This window comes from Triturus cristatus, chromosome 8 (assembly GCF_964204655.1).
Source record: "Triturus cristatus chromosome 8, aTriCri1.1, whole genome shotgun sequence".
NCBI classification, from domain to species: domain Eukaryota; kingdom Metazoa; phylum Chordata; class Amphibia; order Caudata; family Salamandridae; genus Triturus; species Triturus cristatus.
This window is the reverse complement of record NC_140591.1, coordinates 166,690,967-166,706,568: the sequence shown is the minus strand read 5'-3', so window position 1 is coordinate 166,706,568 and position 15,602 is coordinate 166,690,967. Positions and strand designations below refer to the sequence as shown.

General features: G+C 45.2%; 1 protein-coding gene across 1 annotated transcript in view; it reads left to right on the top strand.

Moving 5' to 3' along the window:
* LOC146801760 (beta-1,3-galactosyltransferase 5-like) overlaps positions 1 to 15,015 on the top strand; it is a 152,236-nt gene extending 137,221 nt beyond the window's left edge. Inside the window, exon 2 of the transcript XR_014967654.1 lies at positions 9,604 to 15,015. The gene's annotated coding sequence lies outside the window, so the exon portion shown is untranslated. The remainder of the gene's footprint in view (positions 1 to 9,603) is intronic.
* Positions 15,016 to 15,602: the final 587 nt, after the last annotated feature.

The window sequence follows — 15,602 nt, the reverse complement described above, 5'->3', positions numbered from 1 at the left end:
ACAAGCATTTACAATGCAATGGTCTCGGCATTGGTAAAGTTAGAGCTATTGGCATTGCTCATGACATTATTTTTGTTTATGTTTTTGTTTTTAAAACATTTAAAGAAACGGCATTGTCATGAGCAATGCCAATAGCTCTAACTTTACCAATGCCGAGACCGTTGCATTGTAAATGCTTGTTTCTCCTCTCTCCTGAAAGCAGATGCGCGCTTCTCCTTGACTTCACCCCCCGTCCCCAAACAAACAGCGTACCCACTCACCTATTAGCGCCGCATTTTCTTTTACTTTCCTTTATCAGTATTTTGACAACAGTATGCCTCCTTCACATACACTTGCACATAATCAAAAGTGCAATTAGAAAACATAATCACTGCGCTGTGCGCTCAACAGAAGCGCCAAGGTCTGGAAGACCATCTATTCCGACTACCTTTCTGAACCACTGAAAACCTCGCACTGACCCCTTGAACTTCAACTCCAGAGTCTCAATCGTGGCCCTCTGTAAACACATACAGGCGACTCAATAAAAGTTTGCGTTATACAAGAGCAATATCCTACACCCAAAAAATAGAAACATCAAAACTTGAAATAGCAAACATGCGGAGAGAATGCAAATTTAAGATTAAGTAAAAAACGTGAAGAAAACTAGAATTAAATCGCTGTCACTGATTACTTTAAATTTTTTCACATTCATTGTTCAAAAATCGCTTGGTGTTTTGCATGCACTGTGACATTGGGGAGCGAGGAGGTAAAGGGGAAAGGTCTGCACCGTGCAGAGCAAAAACGGCCAAAGTGGCCATGTCATGGACCACGGTAGGGAGCTCAGGAACAGGGTCTGAAAGGTAAAAGGGTGACAGCGGCTGAGTTTGATTTAAGATGATGTTAAATACCTCCCCGAAGATGCTGAGCAAGGAGGACACCTGTGCCTCGCGACATATAACCGCCTCCTCCAATGTTCGGAGGTCGGCCTCGGAGTATCCCTGATGTTGAAATGCCATGGCTCTTATGTCTTGCACAGGGCAGGTTCAGGCACCAAACGCATACCGCATCAACACACGTGAAAACTCAACGCCGGTGCGTCCTTTCAAAGCCAGGCGGGCTGACAGCTCCGGAAGCCACGCGAGACTTCAAGACCAATCTACCCCCCCACCTCCTACCCTACTTCCTCGCATCACGTGCCATGCATGGGCGGTGCGAATCTCCGTGCGATTGAAATTAAGGAGTGATTTGAGTAAGTAGTCGTGCCTTTCCTACGGTGGTACCAACATCAAACGTTGCTACCGCAAGAGCTGTCCGACGTCGAGTTATGTCATTCCTACTCATTAGAAGTCTACTGACGAAGAAAAGCTCTTAAATTTAACAGGAGAATAATCCGAAATAGACATAGAATTGAGACCGAGCTTCACATGATCAGTTCCAAGATAGAAAGGGAAAAGGGACGAATTACGTAACTTTTGTCTGGTCGTAACAGCCATCTTGAAGTGGCCAGTAAAGAAGCTTTTCTGGGTAGCCTGAGTAGAGCAACAGCAAACATTGCCAAATTTTCAGATCGCTTATGTGTGACATTCTCATAATTTCAGTGTAATTATGAGTGTCATTCAATTACTATCAGTGGCACTTTCTCGAGAGCAAAATCAAGCGAAGGCGAGAAAAACGTACATTTCAAAAATTACACCCATTTGACTTAACGAGAAACAGTCAGATCTTGAAACTGTTGCAGAGCATCTAAATGGAAGGACCCTAACCTAGTGCCCTTATAAACTGATCATACCGTAAAACAATTGTGTAACTGTGATATTTAACAGTAAACATGTCTTTCAGAGGCAGTACTTTATTAACGTTTTTTGCACATATTCAAACACACGCAATTAAATACAAACAAGTAAACAGGAACAGGGCACCGGAAGACACACCCGCCTTTCTCCGAGGCACAGCAGAAATGCCTCGGAGAAAGGGAGCGTCCTTTTCGGATTCGGGGGCGTGTTTTGCTGTTGTCTCCTCCCTGAGACTTTTCGCAAAAAACACGCCCCCCGATCCGAAAAGGACGGGGCATGATTGGAGTGACGGGACCTCTTCTCCAATGGCTGGCCAGCATTTACTAGGCCAGCCAATGGAGAACAGGGGAGAAGAGGGGCGGGTTCAAGCCCCTCTTCTCCCAAGTCATTATCTCTCGCGAGCGAGACTGCGCAAGCGCAGCCATCGCTAGCCGAGACCTAAAAAGCACTCGTCTTTCAGGTATCTGCAGCTGCGAGCATGTTATGGCTAAATAGTGGTACGATCAACCTGAACACAACAACATGCACCGTCTAGTGACCCAGGCTCGTTCTTTACACGGTGTACAGACCAAGGTCACTGCTCACTGTTAAAGATGTTAAACAACAGACAGTTCTCATGTGAAGCAAAGTCGAGTAAGCATTTCTTAATTAATAACATGTGACTACAGTGTCGCGTGCAAAAGCAGCAGAAGGCGCAAGATGGCTTTCTAACATCTAACGTGGTTGTGCTAACTTAGCATTGTACATAGGGAGATAGGTATCCAGTGGTGGCTGGTGACATTTGAAAGTGGTGGGGTGTAAAAAAAGGGTCTAAATGTGTTTTGTGTCATAGCGAGCCTGATTGACTAAAGGGGAACTGCAGGACCCTCACGCCAAGGAAATTTTGAAGAACAAAAAAAAAAGGCCCAAAGGATGCAGGTTAAACCACATTTCAGAAAGCAAGAATATTTATAAAAGTAGGTAGGATATGTAGACTTGAAATAATTAAACACATTTAAAACTGTCCCATATTGTGCTTCATTCCTGCTTGCACCCGTGCCATCCATTTAGCCTGACTGCATTATTTTAAAAGAATAGGGAACATTGGCGTTAGCCGCCTGACCTTATTGCCAAAGAAAGATGAACTATATGTCACCTCAGGTCTCCATTAGGGCCAAAGATTGGGTGGCGAAAACAGTAACCAAGTCTCCATAACCACACTCTCTCAGATGCATTGAATTAGTTATATAGCGCCACTCATACCAGTGCAGGGTGTCTGAGCACTTTGCATCACACGCATATTACACACAGACATTCAATCATACATGTGTAAATCACTGTGTAGGAAATGTTACGGAAGCCAAAGGACTATAAGTGTAGGAGTCACATGTCATCCATACTGGTAGGCAGCATAGTTTAAGAGTGCTTGGTGTGGAGAAGCACAAACTCAGAGTCGAAAAAGAAACAGCATAGTTGGGAGTTTTCTTTAATAATAAGAATCGATTTCTAGCCAAATTAACCCTTTTTGCAACATTGATCAATGTTCTGTACTTTGCAGAGTGTATGCAGTTCTAGGATGAAAGTTAATACCTCACTATTCTATATTAGGACTTTAAATTATACATTGCAAGTAACCTGCTGATCTGTTTACATCTGTAATCTACATGGTACACGTTCTCTGCAGCAGGCATATTAACCCTCTGCACTAAGTTCACCTAAGTCAAAACCACAACTATACAAAATGCTGATCTCTCTCTCCAGAAAGATAATTAATCACACGAGTTATCTTGACATTTATGTGAGCCCTGGTAATTGCGGGGTGAAAGAAACGCTGCAGCAGGTGCTTCAAAGGCATAATAAACTTTCAAACACGGCGCCCCCAGGATTCCAGCACACAGCCGGTGCGGTGGCACCGATCGCACCGCCCTAAAGCCGGCCCTGACTGGCATTGATACGGCACCGGAGGGTCTAAAATAGTAATGAATCTGCATAACTATTTTAGGCCTAAGGAGGGCCTAAAATAGTTTTGTACATTCATAACTTCACAGTAACGGCCGGCATGATGGGGGTGGGGGTCGTCACGGGGGGTGGAGGCGGGTGGGTAAATTAAAGAATATTATAAAACTTACCATCCTCGTCCTGCAACATCTTCTGGATGCGTTTCAACTCCCGCTCCGTCCTGCAACACCGCAGCTTCTGGATGCGTCCAAACTGCCGCTCCCGCCGTCCTGAAGCTCTCGTCGTCATGTCGTCATCAATGAAAGGCAGCCTCCCTGCCTCCGCTCTGCCAATCACAACGCTGAGGCGCAGTGGAGAGTGCCCCAGCCGGGACCATTTTCACTATGTAGAGTGGGCGCCGTGGGCGGTGCTGCTCGAGGGCATGGGGGGAGTGGCTTGCCCACTGTTGTACATACGGACTGTTTGATCGGCCCCAGGGGGGACCAAACAGTCCCTATGCACAACAGTGGGCAAGCCACTCCCCCCTGCCCTCAAGCAGGACCGCCCACCCCCGATCAGGCACTTCTGCTTTCTCGCAGTGCGAGAAGGCAGAAACATAAATGGTAGTTATTACCATTTATGTTTCTGCCTTCTCGCACTGCGAGAAAGCAGGGGGGCGGCGCCCAAACGCCCCTATGGAGGAGCCGCCACTGTAGGTATCATCACTACACTACAGCAGGAAATTGAGTTACTGGTTGGAGGGATGATACCCTACTCAAGCAGCAACCACAAGATCTGTCGGGGAGAAACACAAGCAAACCCCAAATTGACATGTGCTAACCTTTTGGCAGCTTGGCACAAAAACAGTCAGGCTTAACTTGGAGCCGATGTTTAAGTATTTATGCAGCCCTTCAAACAGTAATAAAGTGAAAACACAACAGAAAAATAATCCCACACCAATTAAGAAAAATAGAGTATAATATAATCTATTATATGTAACCAAAACAGCAAAAATCCAATCAGTAGTACCGAAGATAAGCAATTTTAAAGATTAAAATGAAAATAGTACCTAGAGGAACCTGGTTATCTGGTCACCCAGACCGGGGCCAAGTCACAAGTTCAGGCTAAGCACAATGGAGCACGGGCCAGATACAAGGACCAAGTTAAGCTCACAAAATAAAGTACCTTAAATCCTGGTTTGTAAGTCGTTACGAGGTCCCAAGTGAAGGATGCAGTGCACAGGAGTGATTCCAAGGAGCTGTGGGGCTGCGATGCGTAGTGCTGCATCAACATTAAGGATGGCGTTGATGAGAGTCTTGTATTGCATAGTCTTTCGTCGAGGATGTGCCGTGCAGCAGCAGTTCCAAAGAAGCTGCGGGCTACAATGTGAAGTCCTTCATTGTTGTTGAGGATGCTATCAAGGCGGGGCTTGTGATGCGAAAGCCTGCGTAGAGGATGCTTTGCACAGTGGCGGTTCTCAGGAGACTGTGGGCTGCGATGCAACATCCAGCAGGATGCGCCGCGCTGTGGTGGTTCCAAAGCAGAACTGCGGGAAGATGCATAGCACTGAGTCGATTCTGCTCACAAGGATCAAGGACTGCGTTGGCACCATTTGTGGTGTAGGACTCACAGAAGACAGAGTCCAGGTTCGGGTTTCAAGGTGGTTGGAGACTTTTCTGTCCCTGAGGCTCTAATCAGGAGGCCAGCCAACTAGCCCTTGGATTTCATTCTGGTGGTTCCGAATTCAAGATGCAGGCCTATTCCTTTCACTCAGGCAGCGGGGCAGCAGGGTAGCAGTCCTTCTTGCAGAGCGGCACAGCAGTCCTTCTGAGCGTTCCACAGGTCCAGAGGTCTACTGAAGAGTTGGTCTGAGGGTCAATTATTTATGCCTACTGCCCACTTTGAAGTAGGAGAATGTTCTGGAGATTTCCACCCCCAGAGGTACTTGGAATTTCCTGCCTCCCTTCCCTGGCCCCAGCTAGTCTGCGGTCACAAAAGACTAGTGTCCAACCCTTTCTGAGTGTGCTCAGGCAGAGCCTTTGTGTTGAGGTGACAGCCCCCCCATCAAGTTAGAGATGGGCCAGCCTGCCACCATCTAGTCCCCTTTGTTTCTCCGTCTGAGGATCCAACTACCAGCTACACCTAGTCATGTGACCCAGGATACAGGCTGCAGGCACCAAATGGCTGGGACAAGAAAATGACAACTTTCTAAAAGTGCAAAAAGAACAATTGATGGACAGAATGCAAAAGATTGTCATACATTCACCCCAGTACAGAGATCTGGGCCTGAATCCATTGTTTTTTTGCTCCGCACGCCATTCCAGTTTGAACCCAGCCATATGCAAATCAGTCTTGACCTTGCTCCCTATGGGAACAGTCCAGCCCGCACTGCAAGGCTAGGTCCTCCTTGGACTGGAAACAAGAATCCTAGGACCGGTTTTGGGATATTACCGCTCATCAGCCAGGGTAGCTTGACTCCAGTGGCATGGAGAGCATGGGACCCACGGCTGGGCATGCCCGTCCCACTCGGGTGACAAATGCAAAAAGAACGATTGATGGACAGAATGCAGAACATTGTCATACATTCACCCCATTATATCCTATTGGAGAGGCAGGGCTTTCAGTAGTAAAAACTGAATTTAAGAGTTTTTCACAACCAGGACATGTAACACTTAAAAGTACATGTTCTACTTTTTAAATACACTGCACCCTGCCCTATGGGCTGTTTAGGGCGTACCCCAGAGGTGACCTATATGTATTAAAAGGGAAGGTTTGGATCTGGCAAAAGGTTTATTTTTCCAGGTCAAAATGGCAGGTTAAACTGCACACACAGGCTGCAATGGCAGGTCTGAGATCTGTTTAAAAGGCTACTTAAGTGAGTTACATAATAAGTGCTGCAGGCCTAATGGTAGCATTTAATTTAGAAAGCCATGGCTACATGTAGTACCACTTTACTAGGGACTTACAAGTCAATTAAATGTGCCAATTGGGTATAAGCCAATTGTACCATGTTTAAAGGAAAGAGCACAAGCACTTTAGCACTTGTTAGAAAACACGAAGTCAGCAAAACAGGAAAATGGAAGGCAAAAAACTGGGGGAAAGCCACGCCAGGGATGTCAGGTCCAACAGCTATCATTATTTATACAAATTTTCTTTGAAATAGTACTCACAGATGATCACAGAGGGTATATAAACGTAACAACAACACAATACAATCATAACTTATCACAACAGGCAAAACATCCTTGTACTACAACCATAGTTTCAACATTTCTCATGTAAACAACCTGCAAAATGTAAAACATGGCCCATTGGGAATCGCAAACAGTGTCTCCGACTCTGTTGTGCATTCCAATAAGTGAGTCGCAAATTGCCAGTCAGAAATGCAACGCAATTTGGGCTCGCTAATTGGCGGATTGTGCATCTGGCCCTTTCAAAATCTCTCTCCACTTTTGCCATGATGGACAAAGCTCAGCTGTCTCTGAAGAAAATGTTCTCTTCTCTGGATTTTACAAGGGCCGACAAAGGCAGGAGTTGCTTTGCTGGCCACCTCCCAACACAAGGACAGTACCTCAACAAAGGCTCTTTCAACCAAAGCTCCCAAGTCGATGTCTACACTGACTACAATCCCCAGTTCTATCCTTGTCATTCCAGAGGCTTCCGTTCCAGGCGATATAGAAATAAAGGAGAACAGTTTTCAGGTAAGAGTTTCCAATTCGGGCCTTCCTCCTGTAGGAGGCAGATTAGCTCTTTGTCTGAACTTTTTGTTTTCTCTCACCAAAGCTCCCTGGATAATTCAAATGGTTCAAAGGTAGCTCATAGAGCTTTGGCAGCCCTCAGTACAATTACAACTTCCCCGGCCTCTTAATTTTCTCAGGATCAATTAATTCCTTCTGGCCCAGAACAAAATTCAAGCTCCCCTTTCAAAGCAAGCTATCAAACCAGTAGACTTCGAGCCCACAGGATTCCTCAGTACCATCTTCTTGGTACAGAAAAAGTACAAAAAATGTCACCTTGTAATAAACTCAAAAGTTTTCATCAACTTTGTAGTATGTCTTCACTTCAAGATGGAGACTATCCTCCACCTCAGAGACATATTATTCCAGAACAATTGGCATGTCAGACTAGATCTTCAAGATGCTTATCTTACAATTCCGATTGATTTTTCTCACAGGAAATATCTCCACTTTCAATGGGGTCCTTCTTTCTTCTTATTCAAATGTCTTCCTTTCAGCCTACCATCTGCTCCTTGGTGTTTCACCAAGATACTCAAACCGGTGGTAGCTTTCCTCAGGGCACAGGAAATCAGATTAATTGTGTACCTCAATGATTTTTTGATTATGACCCAGGACAAAAGTATTCTTCTTTTGCACTTACATCTTTGTCAAGACCTTCTTCTTTGTCTAGGTTTCCTTATCGATGTCCAGAAATCCGCTCTAATTCCTTCTCAACATTTGGAATTCCTAGGTTTTCTGATAGATACCTCTCGATCTATCCTCCAGCTTCCTAAACACAAGGTGACTCTCATTAAAAAAAGATTAGACATTCCTTAACTCTTCCTTATTTTTCTCTCAGAGCTCTATCACATTTTGTGGGTCTTCCTGCCTCATCAATTCAGGCAATATTTCCGGGTCTGCTTCACTATTATGCTCTTCAAAGATTAAAAATCCGACATCTCCGCAGAGGCGTTCCCTATTCAGACGCTGTTTCACTAGATACAGAATCCAGAGAGGAGCTCCTTTGGTGCCTGACTCACTTAGACACCTGGAACGGGAGTACAATTTTCTCTGCCGCCCTAGATATTGTCTTATAGTCTGATGGAAGTTGGACAGGCTGGGGTGCAAGATGTGGTCCGTTCGCAACTAGAGGTACATGGTCTCATCAGAGGTCATTCTTGCATATCAACAGTTTGGAGATCCTTGCAGGTTCCTTTGCCATCTAGTCCTTTACAAAGGACAGTGCTAAATGCACCACACTTTTGAGAATGGACAATCTGTCAGTGGTCAGATACATCAATCATCTTGGGGGTACAAGTTTCAAACCCCTGGCAGACCCCGGCAAATATCTTTGGGAGTACTGTCTTCAATGGAATCTTTCGGTTAAAGCAGTTTACCTCCCAGGAAAGACTAGTTGGTGAACACCCCGTCTTTTGAAGAGAGTAAGATTTGTTATTAATTCTGTTCCTAAATAAAATACGTGAGATGTTAATTTGGTGTTGAAAATATTTATTTCATGGGAAGATAATGTGAATCTTTCTCTCAAACATTTATCAGCAAAATTGAAAATGCTTTTATGTTTAATTCTTTAAAGCGTGTTTCAAATGTTAAAGCTCTGGATGTGTTTTCTTTTCACTATTCTCCCCTTGGTGTTTCATTTCAGGTTCATAGGCGTACCAAAACCAATGTAACGACAATTCAGTATCCTTTTTTCCCTACACAACCTAAGTTATGTGTGGGAAATTGTTTAAAAACTGATGCTTCATGAACCGCAGATCTGAGATCTTCCTCTTCTCAATTATTTCTTTTCAGAAACCCATAAACGTATCTCTTCTCCCACTCTAGCCCGTTGGATAAAATGAGTCAGGTTCTTGGCTGGTATTAATACTGATTCCTTTGATGCCCATTCAGCCAGATGGACTACGGCCTCAAGGGCTTTTTGGGCAGTGCTAGTTTGCACGACATTCTCAGATCTGCAGATTGGTCGGAAGTTAATACTTTTAGAATGTTTTATTGTAAACCAATTGCCCAAGTATCTGATTCTGTTATTGCAATGCATTGAACAAGCATGATATGAGCCTCTGGTCTTAGATTTTCCTAGCCTTGGTGTCAGAAAGGCTAGATTTTATTAAAGACACGGAGGCGATTATTATCCTCCCACTGTTTTATTAATCTTCCCTGTTCTGTTTTTTCTGCAGCTCCAGCACCATCCTCCAGTGCTTCCACCTCTACCTATCCTTGTTGTATTCTCTTCTGCAGTGGAAACCACTGGACTACTTCATGGATGTTCTCTTTCCACATGGATGATGATTCCTCACCTACTGTTAGACTGCCTTTACTGATTACTTTGGTTCAGTGTTGTTGTTTCTTTCCATGCCTCATATTGATTAACCCGCTACACCAAAAGAGGAATTGCTCACAGTCAAGATAATTACTGGGTTACTCGATGTGCTATTGGTGGTTTTATTGTGATGTCTCTGTTTGTAGTTCTTTTTCCAGGTTTTCTGGGTAATTAGGTTTTTTGTTTTGCTTGGCTACTGTTAATAAATAGCAGGAAAAGACAGCATAATGCTTACCTCCGTGTCGTTAATAAAATCTAGCCTTTCTGACACCAAGGCTAGGAAAATCTCAGTTTTCGATAATTCATTAGCACAGGAAGTGACATCACTAGATTTCCCAACATCCATCTGCACATTAAGTGGCATCACTCCTCTCCTCTCTCAGGACCTACTTAATGACTGCCACTACGGCAGACTCACGCAGTGGGTGCGCCTTTGGCACACCAAAGGCGAGCCCCTCTGAGCCCGTCCATGCCTGAACACCGCCCAGCTACAGGAACCCTTACCCTTCACAGCTACCATGCTGAGATTGTCCGTGCCCTCAACCCAGGCTGCTGCTTCACACACTCTTGCCTCGGTGTACCACACAATGCTGAAAGAGCATTCTCCTATGCTTCCTGTGAGTTTTCATGCACTTACCCACACCTAACAGTTACTGCACTGACAGTACCCAACACCCCACTCTCTGACACTCACACAGTCCTGCAACCACCAACACAATGATCCACACTTGCATGCATGCACCTCAACACCCACTCATTCACCAAACACTCCACAGAGATCTGGGACCTGTGCATGACAAAGCCCTGATCTAATTTTTCTCATGGAAATCTGGCTGAATCCTGCATCGTCACATGACATCCTCACAGCCATCCCCCCTGGCTACAAGATTGCCAGGCAAGACAGACTTCATAAGCACAGAAGCGGAATCACTATCATCTACAAGAACACCATCAGCTGCACCACATCCATGAACATCCTTCAACATACAACACCTGTCATTCAAGCTCCATGTCACAGTAAACTTCACCCCAAGGAACAATCCCATCTACAGACCACCAGGACCACGTACTAACTTCACTGACACCATCACAGACTTCGTCACACCACTCACCATCAAAGCTAGCAATTACATCCTACTCTGAGACTTGAACTTCCACCTGGAAAACCATACCGACCCTAACTCAAGAGCACTTATTGAAGACCTTGGTAGCCTGGGCCTTGCCCAGCAAGTAAAGGGGCCTACACAGGTTGCTTAACACCTCTTGAAGACTATTTCACCAACTTTGGGAACATCTGAGTCGACAAGCCCACACCAGTTTCCTGGACAGACTATGAACTGGTCAAGTTCAGTATACCCATCCAGGTCCAACACACACGCACCATTGCCAGACCAGTCCACCGAAACTGGAACTGCATCACTGACAAGGACTGGAACACCACTGTCAACACCCACCGACCAAAACATAGCAAATGCCTCCCCAAAGCCATCAAGAATTTCAATAATTGGATCACCTCCTGTGCCAACTCACTGGTCCCCCTCAACCACAACAATACAACAAGACACAGATCCCAGGCCAATTGGTGCACTGTGGAACTTAGACTCATGAAACATCACTGCAAACAACTGGAGCACAAAAGGAGAATGAGCCAGGACAATGCACATAGGAGAAAATCAAATCCACCCTGAGACGCTGTCACCATATGATCCGGACCACCAAAAGTGCAGCACTGGTGAACCGCATCGATTCCAGCAACAACAGATTCAAATAAATCTTCACCATTGTGAAAGATTTTACCTCACCATCAGCTGCCTCCCTACTGGGTCACTCCCTCTTAGAACCCCTGCAACAATCTCTCTCAATTCTCAGGAATAAAATCATCACCATTTACAGCAACTTCAGCCTGCAACCGGACTCGAAAGACCATACCAACGCCTCCCGATCTCATCCAAAGAACCAATGCTAACCACACGGACCACCATCACCCCAGAAGAAACTGTGGCCACCATGAAATCCAACCACTGAGTGCCCCCATCAGAAACCTGACCTTTCCAGGTGCTTGGAAACACACAACTGTCCTCCCATTGCTAAGCAACCCTCTGTGGACTCCTCAACACTCGCCAACTACAGACCAATCTCACTGTTATCAGTCCCTGTAAACATCTTAAAGAAAATCATCAACAGACACCTCACTGAATACCTTAATGACCACCAACTCCTTGAGACCACTTAGTGTGGTTCAGACCCAACCATAGCAGGGAAACTGTCCTCATTGCTGCCACGGATTACATCTGCATGACTCTGGACAGAAGAGACACAGGCGCCCTCAACCTCCTGGACCACTCCACAGCATTTGACACAGTTTCCCACCCCATCCTAATTTAACGCCTACACGACATCAGAAACCAGGACATGCACTCTAATGTACCTGCTCCTTACCGATTAAAAAAAAGGCTCAGTCAGCCAGCCTGGTACCATACACCTTGGATACCCTCGATCTCATCTGTAGAGTTCTGCAACGATAGTCCGTGAGATAGACCCTCTTTAAAGCATACATGATCCATCTAGGTAACATCATGCGATCTCACAATATCAACGTCCTCTCTTACATAGATGACACATAATTCTTTCTCTCCATCAAGGACAAGACGCCAAGTACCCGGATCTAGGTCAATGCCTGCATGGCTATATTCACCCACTGGATGAAGACCAATTGTTAAAAGCCGAGCACCGACAAGACCAAAATCATGTTCTTAGGGAAGAGCACATCACCGTGGGACTTAATCTGGTCCTTCAGAGCTAGGACTAAGAACCACCACACACGCTAAGAACCACCATACCATCATCAACAGCAAACTTGATATGACCTCCCAAGTCAATGACATTACTGCTTCATGCTTCCTTACCCTAAAGATGCTGACAAAGAACTCTAAATGGCTCCCAATCAGCACCCAGAAAACCATCATGCACTCCCTAGTCACACAAGCTAGCTGGACTATGGGAACACCCTCTATGCCAGGATCAACAAAAAAAGCACCAGAAGGCAGCAGACCATTCTGAACTAGGTGGCCAGAATCACTGTCAACCTCCAATGCTGCACTCTCATCACACCACACCTGAAGGAGCTTCACTGACTCCCCATTCACAAACGAGCACAATTCAGACTCTTCACCCACACTTTCAAGGCACTACGTAACACCGACCTAGCATACCTCAACAATTGCATTTTCTTTTCATCAACCTTCCAGACACCGCTACTCGTCCGGACTCCTACTTGAACAATTCCACACATACAGAAAACCAGAAACAGCAGTCAAGCTTTCTCAAACATCACTCCTAAAGTGTGAAATGCCCTGCATATACACATGCAAAGTCTCTGATTCACTCCTTGAACTCTGCAAGAAGCTGAAGATCTGGCTTTTGGAGTAGTCCCCAGAAGGCCCTAGGTGTGCCTAAACTCACACCTGATCAGCACCCAGATAGCTTCCTGAGTGGGTATCCTGGCATTGCGCTCTACAAATCTGCATAACAGAAAATAACATAACAAGTTCAATCAGTTGGACAATGACCCACTGCCAGTCAGGACTAGTGATTCCTCCAAGTTCAAAAAATCCAGCCAAACAAATTGGGACTGAGGTGTCCTCTTCAGAGAGGCCTCTGTAAATTAAATGCTACTAATGCGCCTGCAGCACCCATTGTGCCACCCACTTAAGTAGCCTTTTAAATATTTTTCGGGCCTGGTATTGCAGCCAGTGTGTGCAGTTTTAAACTGCCATTTCGACCTGGCAAAATAAACCTTTTGTCAGACCCAAACCTTCCTTTTTAATACATATGTCACCACTTGCGTGGGCACTAAACGGCTCATATGGCAGGGTGCAATGTAATTAAAAAGTAGGGCAGGTACTTTTAAGTTTTACGCGTCCTGGTAGTGAAAACGTCTTACATTTGTTTTTCATCACGAAAAGGACTACCTTTCACATAGGGCCTGCCTCTCCCATTGGGTTACCTTATTACGTTTTTAATAAGTGATAACTTTAAATTGGGAGCAGGTAGGAATGTCAAGCTTGGTGTCCAGAGAATTGTTCTTTAAAACCTTCCTTAATTGTAAAGTTGGATTTTAAGTCACAATGCTGAAAATGCCACTTTTACAAAGTTGACATTTTCACGTCCCAAAACCATTTGGTGCCTGGGGCCTGTATCCTGGGTCGCATGACCAGGTGTAGCTGGCAGTTTGCCTTCATGTGTTTCTCCCAGACAGTAAGATAAGGGGGGAATAAGTGTTGGCAGGGCGGGCCACCTCTATCTGGGTGAGGGGTAGAAACTATCACCTACCACACCTGTACATAATAAAGACTCAGCCTCAGCAAACTCACAATGGTTTCACAATAGTCTTTTGTGCTCCCCAGACAACCTTGGGCCTCGGAGGAAAGAAATTCCAGACACATATGTAGGAGAAGGACTCCAGAAGCTCCTCCCATTTCAGTGTGAGATCCTTAAAACTCAACTCTTCAGATCAGTTCTGGATCTGTGGTCTGCAGTTGCTGCAGCAGGACTCTTCTGCTGCTGTGAACTTCTCTGCAGAATACAGCCTGCCTGTGTGGACCCAGAACTCAACAAATTCTCCAAGGGTCAGGTGGCTGGCACCCTGCTCAATTCTATGTGGACATAACAGGCTTCTTCGATGACGACGTAGGTCTTTGCAGTTCAACGAAGTGAGACTCAGCCCGCTATTGACTACGTCCTAGCACGACGCAGATTGTTCTCGATGCATCTCATCGCAAGTCCTGAAGGCATTTTTCTATGCTGCCCGAGACCGACACCGGCCCAGTGAGATGCATGTCATCCCATGTGCCAATGCATCGCAACGCAAGTCTTTGCAAGCCTCGCCTACTTCAACAACGATGCAGGACCTCACACGCAAGCCGTCGACAATCATTGACTCAGACGCTGTGCAATGCATTTCGACCCCAGACCTCGAATTCCAGCTCCTCATTGACAGTTCCTCTATGCCGGCCTCCGCATCTCGATGCAATGTACAATCAACGGACTGAATTCAGTCCTATATCCAGCCTGTGTTCCATCGTGGTAGCCCTGAACTTTTAACTTGGACCCCATCTGCTGCAATCAGATAACTACAGTTGGCTCTTTTTGCTTCTTTGCACTTGTTTTCTACAAAACATTTAAACTTGCATAACTCTGATTCTACTAACTGGATTTTTGTTTTTTCGGTGTCAAATAATTTACTAATTTTGCTAAGTTGGTGTGGAATTTTTCGTGTGTTATCTTTTCACTTTATTACTGTTTGAGGTGCCGCATTAAAACTTTACACATTGCATCTCGGTTAAGCCTTACTGTTTTGTGCCAAGCTACCAGATGGTTAAGCACTAGTTAATTTGAGGTTTGTGTGTGCTTCACACTATAGATGAATTATGGTTGCTGCTTGAGTGGACTTTCACCCTCCCCAACCAGTAACCCAATTTCTAACAATAAACATAATTAAAGAGACCTGGGTAGTGCTTATGCAGCAGAGGTTCTCATGATCGATGCAATATTTCAATTAGTTATTTTCATAAGGTTCACAAGGGACCCCAATCTTCCCAGGCTTTTTGACTGAATTCACATGGAATATATGTTGGCGCTGCTACTGGATTGGGCTACTGCCCAACAAGAACTAGAATATGCTGTCACCAGCCAGGGCTTGTTGCAGATCGGTTAAGGGGTCTACTATAGGGGCCTAATGAAGAGTCACTCGACTTACAGCACACCAAATGTTTTTCCTAAGGAACACCAATTTGCAATCAGAGAGGCCCCTCAGCATCAGAGACCCCACAAACTGTTGCCAGGATTGAAAACAAG